This window comes from Solanum pennellii, chromosome 2 (assembly GCF_001406875.1).
Source record: "Solanum pennellii chromosome 2, SPENNV200".
NCBI classification, from domain to species: Eukaryota; Viridiplantae; Streptophyta; class Magnoliopsida; order Solanales; family Solanaceae; genus Solanum; species Solanum pennellii.
This window is the reverse complement of record NC_028638.1, coordinates 47,906,570-47,914,357: the sequence shown is the minus strand read 5'-3', so window position 1 is coordinate 47,914,357 and position 7,788 is coordinate 47,906,570. Positions and strand designations below refer to the sequence as shown.

The 7,788-nt window shown below is 27.5% G+C and overlaps 1 long non-coding RNA gene across 1 annotated transcript; it reads left to right on the top strand.

Moving 5' to 3' along the window:
- The first annotated feature begins 2,098 nt into the window (after positions 1-2,098).
- On the top strand, positions 2,099-2,780 carry LOC114076045. The gene is made up of 2 exons (XR_003576426.1): positions 2,099-2,287; positions 2,388-2,780. It is a non-coding gene; the product is annotated as an uncharacterized LOC114076045 (long non-coding RNA).
- The last annotated feature ends 5,008 nt before the right edge of the window (positions 2,781-7,788 follow it).

Below are 7,788 nucleotides of genomic sequence, written 5' to 3'. Positions count from 1 at the left end.
TATATATATATATATATTAAAGTTGTTAAGACTTCTTTATTTCCTTTTGTCTTACAAATGCTCATTAATTTTAGGCAGTGTGGCCCCTCAAAGTTATGCGCATAATTCATTTAGATATCTTAACTAGGACTAATAATTATTGACCACTTTTATCTACCCAAAATTTATTCCTATTAAACATTTTTTAATAATAAGTAAAAAATATAAAGTGTGTGATACACTTGCTGATAATATAGCAAAAATGACTAATTAAAAGATGACATGGTCATTTGACCCAACAATTATAGATTTTTTTTAATGTTAAAAAGAATGAAAATCATTTCAAAATTTCTTTACATCTATTTCTTAATAAAAAAATAAATGAAATGATAACCCATTGTACTCAACAATACCCTATCCAACCCCCTTTCTTCTTCATCTTCTTCTCATCAATTTTTTTTTTCAGACCACAAAAACCCTCACCGCAAATTACTTGCAGATTCGACTCTTTAAAAAAAATATTTTTTATTTCTAACACGTGAGAGAGAAAGGTATTCAAAGAAATTGATACAATAATGATGTGTGTCAATGGTTACTCATTCAAAAATCGATTGGAAAGAAAAATTGAGAGGACCCACATAATTTTATCAAAAATTATTTTTCATAAGAGTTGGTACAAGAGTGATGAATAAAGGAAGTTTATCAATGGTTAATCATCTTGAAATCGATTGTAAGGAGAAATCAAGAGGACCTAACTTAACTTAGCAAACTATTTGATATTGTTTTTAATAAGTTTAGTGGGTTACAATTTTATTTGAATGGTAATATTTATTCAAAGGTGATCAAAAATGGAGATGGAACGTTAACTTACTTTTTTTAATCACAATGTTCAAAAATCTGCTTGCATTATTTTTCTTGCAAATTCAGTTACTTGAGCCTTTTTTTTATGAATATTGAAAAGAAATAGAAAAGAAAAAAATTGATATTCTTTGATTGTGTTTGAAAATTTAAATTTGGGAAAGAAGATGACTTGAAGGGGGTAGGGGTGCTATTTCTTTTTTGGATTAAGAATTATTATTTTTAAAACGGAAAAGGGTCAAAAATACTCTTGAACTATGAGAAATAGCTCAAATATACCCTTGAAGTATATTTCGGCTTAAACATACCCTTACCGTCAAACTATAGGGTCAAAAGTACCCTTCTCATTAACAGAATCGGTTAAGCGCCACTTAGATGTCATGTGGATGTCACATGGCATGGCACATAAGCCAATAGAGTTCCACTCATGCCACGTAGACTAATAAACTTATCCCTAATTTCCCCTAATTTTCTCCATTTTTCGTAGAATTTAGAAAGGGAAATAGATAAAATTGAGGGAAATTAGGGGTAAGTTTATTTTCTATGTGTCATGAGTGGAACTCTATTGACTTATGTAGCATGTCATGTGGTATCCACATGGCGTTTAACATATCCTATTAATGAGAAGGATATTTTTGCCCCTATAGTTTGAGGGGAAGGGTATATGTGGGCCGAAATATAGTTCAAGAGTATATTTAAACTATTTCGAATAGTTCAAGGGTATTTTTGACCCTTCTCCGTTTTTAAAAACATTTTAAAGAATTATTTCAATTTATTTAAATGCTAAGTGTCAATTAAAGAAGAAAAATGTAAGTTTTTATGGAAAAAAATAAAAATAAAAAGAATGTCAGAAAATTTCACGCCCCTAAAGAAAGTGAAAAACAATTTTTTCCATATCAACATTTTGTGTTTAATATGTACATTTTATGAATAATTTAAATGCTCAATAGATAATATAATTAAAATGCCTAAATAAAATATGCGAATAACTTTAAGGGACCGTAAATTAAAAGCATTAATTTTATATACATCTTTTACATGATTTTTTCGCGTATGAGTAAAGTCTGCGATATTGTTTGTTTCAATAATTCAGTGGGTCAACTTTTGTAAAGCCTTGCTGGTGGTAATTAATACATCTTTTACATGATTTTTTCATGTATGAGGAAAGTTTCTGATATTGTTTGTTTTCAATAATTCAGTGGGTCAACTTTTATAAAGCCTTGCTGGTGGAAGCAACGTGGCATTATGAAGGTCATATACCAACACTCGAAGATTATCTTGATAATGAGCGGATCTCATCATCCGGTTCATTATTTTCTTTTCATGTGATATATTGTATGACAAATAAAATAACAAATGAAAATCTTGATTTATGCAAAAATTGCCAAGAAATTATTCATACCACGTCTCGATCATAATTCGACTTTGCAATGTCCAAGTTACCTCAACGGTAATACCTCAAACTCTTAATTACAAATAAATATTTTATCATTCTATTTTAATAAAAAAAATTCATCTATATGTTATATATTAATTCTTTTCTCATGTAGGCGGAGGTAGAGAGAGGTGACGTTGCTTCATCAATTATATGTTACATGCAACAAGAAAATGTCGCAGAAGATGTAGCAAGAAAATATATCGAAAGCATAATTTTGGATTCGTGGAAGAAGATTAATTACCATTTTAATAACCTTTCTACATCACAGAACAAAATTGTTAATCATGTAACTAATGGAGCACGAATGGATTTGGGGTTCAAGATGGAGAAACTCGACACCATATCCTTCTCAACTTGGTTGAACCTATTATATAAAATTAAAAGTATTTTTGATAAGCAAATTGTGTTTAATTGATACTATTCGAGAGTCAACTTACGAAAAAAGGAAAATGTCAATCCACTTTTAATACATAGATAAGTAAAAAATAAATTAAATATTGATATATACCTAGATGAGTAAAAAATAAATAAAATATCAATATAATATGAACATGATGATTCAATCAAAACAAATTTAAAATGATTCCACAAATTAAAATTACTACATACGAAAAATTCGAAGCAAAAACAAATAAGTATAACGAATTTATTGATAAATATGTATATATGAATATTAACAACTTTTTGTTTCTACTTCTACTTTCGACAAGAACCAAATTTTTTTTGCTTCTTTCCAACCTTTTGCTTTTTTTTTTTTTTTTTAAAAAAAAACAATTTTAGTGATCAGCCAAACACCTTATTATTCTAAAAATATTTTTTTTCCATAATAAATAATTTTGGCCTCCAAAAACAATTTCGTCAAACAGACTGTAAATACGATAATTGTTTTAACGACTTAGAAAGTGGCCTTTTATGGGGGTATTCGATGGTCACATGTTACCCAAAGAAAAAAAAAGCAAATTTTATAAGGGCTACGCATAGCCACAACAACATTTGAACAAAGACCAGAAAAACGCATGGGAATAAGTCACGATTATTTGACAACAACGTTTTACGTTTGATTGTTCTTTGTTTCTTTTCTAAGGACCACAATTCGCAACATTTACAAACAAGAGGATTGGCTAAGAGTCAATATAATTCTTTTTCTCCATTGTAAACTAACACTTAGTTCTTTCTTTAAGAAAATAATATGTACCAATCGATAGTGAGATAAGGTTGTTAAAACTATGACCAGAGGAATTACGTAGTTGAGTTTTGAAGGCCAATAAACTGAATATCCACACAATAGCTTTCTTGCATTGTTATAACGTTTTTTTCTAGTTTTTAAATTGTTTTTCGAATCGAGGACTCCAAATTTGTTTTCCTTTTTTTTTTTCTCTTGCTTATGCTATTTACAAAATCAAATCTCGAGTTTAACTACTAATATTCATCGATGGTGTAATTGTGTAGATATTTTTTTTACACGGTTATGTAAAATATGTATCCTAAATTCTTAAGTATTTGTACCTTTAAATATTTAAATTATAATTTGAAAACATAGTTATAAAAAGAAACTAAAACTGTCTTGAAACTCTTAAAATTTTAATTCGTCCACTTTATAATTAATAAGCGTAAAATAATAAATTTTCTATATTAATATTTATTTTCTTAATATGTATATCAATTCAGAAATGGACAAATAATTAAGGACGGAGGAAGAGGGAGTGCATACGTTTGGTTATAAGAATTCAATGTTTGGAGAACTAAAAATATTACAATTTTTATTTGCCAAACATCATCATTTTCCAAATGTTTGGAATCAAGTTTAAAAGAGGAATGGGCATTCAATGGTATAATTTTGATTTTTTGGAAATAATCTTACTGGTGCAGTGTTATCGAACTTTGTTTAAAACAATAATACTACTGATTACCAAAAACACGAAATTATCAAAGCTTTCAATGAATCAGTGAAAATCAAAGAACAGAAATTAATTTATCAAAAAAATTAAAATCTTTAAAACATATCAGAATCTAGAAAAATAGCACGGAAAACGATCAAGCCCACTGAATGCATTAAGGAAATTTTTTTCATCTAGTTTGAAGTTTGATTTGGAATATGTCCTCCCAGGATAGAATGATCTCAATTATCTGTGTATTTATACCTAAAAACCTGATGTTAGTGAGCCACTCAACAGTAGTAAAGCACACGAAAATTTTTTTTGCAGAAAAAGAAGAAATCAGAAACTTTCATCAGTAAAAGTCTGAAGATTAACTGGTATTTATAGTCAAAAGAAACTGGTTCCAAAAGATTGCAACCTTTCAGAATTCACACAATCATTTGAAAGTTTGCAACCTTTCAAACGGTCATGGTCATGGTCATGATTGTTCCTAATAGTTGTAACATTTCAGAATAGTCATCTGCAATGGCTATAAATTTGAATAAAACAGGAAAGAATTTAAATAAAATGAATTGCGCGCAAATTCGAGTTGGACAGGTCAATTAACTAAATAATTGAAATGATCATTTTCTAAAGCCGACGATAATGTGAGGGGTCCTTTCCAACCCTTTCAACAATTAATAGAAGTGTTTTTCTATTTAAACTCTTCCATTTTTCTTTCCACCACCAATAAAGGATAAGTATTTTTTTATCTTTTGAAGTTCCCAACTTTAATTTTCAAGTTTCTCTCTTTATCTTCGCTTTTATTTTCCATTAACCCTTGCTATATATCCAACATGCAATCCCTTATAAAAGTCATCATCACATTTAAAGATCTGAAATAACTTTATTTTACTTTCCCGTTAAAGAAAATTAAACATAGAGAATAAATGAAATTCCATCAATTTACGGTAGATTTGTAATACTCAAGGAACAAAAGCTACTGTTATAATGTTTGTTAGAACTTATCAATACTTCTCAGCAGTACAGTAATGCACTTAGACATGATCTTCTAAAGAATCTGTTTCAGGGCAACTTAGAGATATCCACATTGAAAATTTATAAGGAAATTTTTTTGTAGTTGTTGAAACAGTTCCATCAAATGAAAATCAATTGAATAATGAGTAGGATGTCAATAAAATACTTTAATGATATCAAATGAGTATACTTTGTTTTGTATATTTCTTCAGCTTTTCTAATCAATAATAATAAAAGGTCTGAAAATTTCAATTAAAAAAACATATATTTAGGAGAGCATCAATATAAGGGGTATATATTTGTAAATTAATTTGTATTTTTGGGATGTTTACCTAATTTCCCCTTCATATTTTTAATAGAATATTTAGACAAATTCCATTATTCCATTTAGAATTGCAGGACAGGTGTCACAGATATAGACACTTGTAGCATTTCTTTTCCATTCTGTAGATGTAAAACATTTTAACTGTGTTTAAGAAAATGTAATTTAACGAGCAGGTAACAATGGGTATCGATAAATGATATCTATCAGTTCTAATATTGGTGTCATATAATTATGAATTGATAATATTTTAAATCGAACAAATCAGAATCAATATCTCTACTTGCATCTCGTATAAGTAGACTTATTTATTTCTGAAAAAATATATTTTATATTATTAAAAATTAAAATAATTTATTAAGTGTATTAATACTCAAACAAATTTATTTATTTTATTCGTAATTCGTAAATGATATTTATTGTTGTATTTTCCCCTTGTATTCCACCATGTTTATCACGTTTCACATTTGAATTGCCTTTTGTTTTACCTGATGAGGACAACACAACGCTTAAAAATCTAAGAGTAGGTCAATTCTTTTAATTGTACACCACTTCCTCCTATGTCAAAAAAAAATAAGTGTCATTTCAGTATAATATGTAATAACAGATAGTATAACATAAATAGTATTAAATAATATTAGTATTTACTGTGCACTAATTCTAGTCCTATTAGGATTAGTACTCCTTAATCCTAGTACTATTAGGATTAGTACTCCTTCATATATCTCTTATATATCTTCCATGTATTCCCTTATTAGGTTAATACTTCAATACAATCAATATTCCTTCATGGTACGATTACTTCAGTTCCAAGCTTCCGTTCGCTTCCGCTCAGCTTGAGGGGGATAATAACAGATAGTATTAAATAAATAGTATTAAATAATATTCGTATTTACTGTATACTAATCCTAGTCCTATTAGGATTTATGTATTTATTAAGAAATTAATGAAATATAATATATAATTTATTAAACTATTCATATAAATTTAACAAATATCTTTTGGAAATTGAGTGTGATAGTGTAATTGAAAAAATAAGTGTCTTGAACTCTTAAGATAATATTTACTTTAAGATAGATTTTTTTTTAGATAACACTTATTTGGACGAAAATAGTATTGTCGGTGGAAACCTTTTTTCCTAAGAAAACTTATAGATGTGCTAATTTTAACTTCCAAATTATAAAATAATTTTGATAATTTTTCGGCCGTAAAATCTTCTCCTTCGACGAATTTGATTCTTTTTCAAACTAAATACATGTTTAAATATAATTTTGACTTCCTATTACACTTATCTTTTAACTGAATTACAAATAATATCTTTTTTTAAATATCACATGATTTATGTTCAACATATGCCTATTTAGCCATTTCGGTGGTTAATATTTCCACGTCCACACAAATAATATTCTTATCTTGTATTGTTTACGACGTTTTTTTTTTTTTTTGTATATGTAAGTTGCTTTTCTGATTTAAGAGGGCTCCAACCGGGGCGGAGCTATACTGCTATAGCCAAGACTCCGTGCTGGCCAATTCGACATTCGTCGTCAAAAAATTACGTCATATATATAAATATGTGCTAAATTTTATATTTTTAGGTTATATATTTAAAGTTAAATATTCTTTGATGAAAGTTATATTTTTGGCACAGTAATAAGATGTCCATTTGAGTAAAATAGTTTTTGGGGTTTAAACCTCAAATCACACAATATTTTTTATTTTATTTTGAAAATTACACACTATTATTTTTGAACACCGCTACTAAATTTTCAATATAAAAAAATATATCTCTAAATCTAATTAACTCGATACAAAAAGATAAGAATGATTTAAGTTATATTAAGGAAATTACGCATCTCTAAATTACATATGGAACTCTTCGTCATCATCTAAAACTAAATTATTACGTATATATTTAGAACCTAAGGAGAGACTCCAACGAAGACAAAATATAACATTCTGTCCTATTAAAAAAGAATTACCTACTTTCGTTTTAATTTATCTGAAAAAATATCATTTTTTTGGAAATAATTTGATTTTAGTTTTGCGTCTGACATATTTAATTAAAACTACAAAATAAAAAGATATTTTTAAACATTTGACATGACTTTAATTTAAAATTAAAAGATTGAAAAATATTTTGTATTTTCTTAAATTTTGTGTGGAAGTAATTTTTTAAACAAAGTATAACATAGAAATAATAATATATATTAATTGAATATGATTTTTAAAAAAAAAAAAAAAAAAACCTCGGAGATCACCATAGTTGTGCTTATATATATCTTCCACATCCTCCAGTG